Genomic DNA, 666 nt, shown 5'->3' on the forward strand with positions numbered 1-666 from the left:
TAGTATTTGTTTGGTTTTAATGACAATATCAACATATATATCACGTACACTAAGATTCCATTTTAAAGGTCATTGTGGCTTTATTCTACCAAGACGGGAAAACAACACCTCGGATCAAAAAGCTTCTCTGGGTTAAAAATCCAGTGCATCCAAGTCATGTGACCAATTTCTTTAGTGGAAAAATGCATCAATTAAAAAATATAAAAAAGGATGTAGGATTTAGGACGCAAGGAAGAGTTGAAAGTTGTGTGAAGCTTGTGGTTTTACTGCCCCCTGGTGGACAACAGGAGGAAGAACACCATGAGAGCGTGAAAGAGGGGGACTGACCGGTCTTCATCCAGGTCCGCTGAGCCTCCCTGCAGCCCTGAAACGGATCAAGAGTCATCAGACCAGGACGGATCGTGGTTCTTCAGACTTGGAGCTGCTCTCTCGGAGGACGACTCCCACACTGCAGACAGCGGAGAGCGACCACTCCACCGCCTCCAGTGTGGAAGCCACGCGGATTATTAAATTAGACGTCTCATTAAGATGATCGATTCTGTGGGAAAAAAATCTGAACCAACTAAAAATAATTAAAAAAAGAATTTAGTGTCTTAAATGATTTTTTTCCAGTGATTTGACTTCATAAGCTTCATGAGTTCATAAGCAGGAAGCAGTCACACTTCA

The sequence above is a fragment of the Lipophrys pholis genome, assembly GCF_963383615.2.
Source record: "Lipophrys pholis genome assembly, chromosome: 19".
NCBI lineage: Eukaryota > Metazoa > Chordata > Actinopteri > Blenniiformes > Blenniidae > Lipophrys > Lipophrys pholis.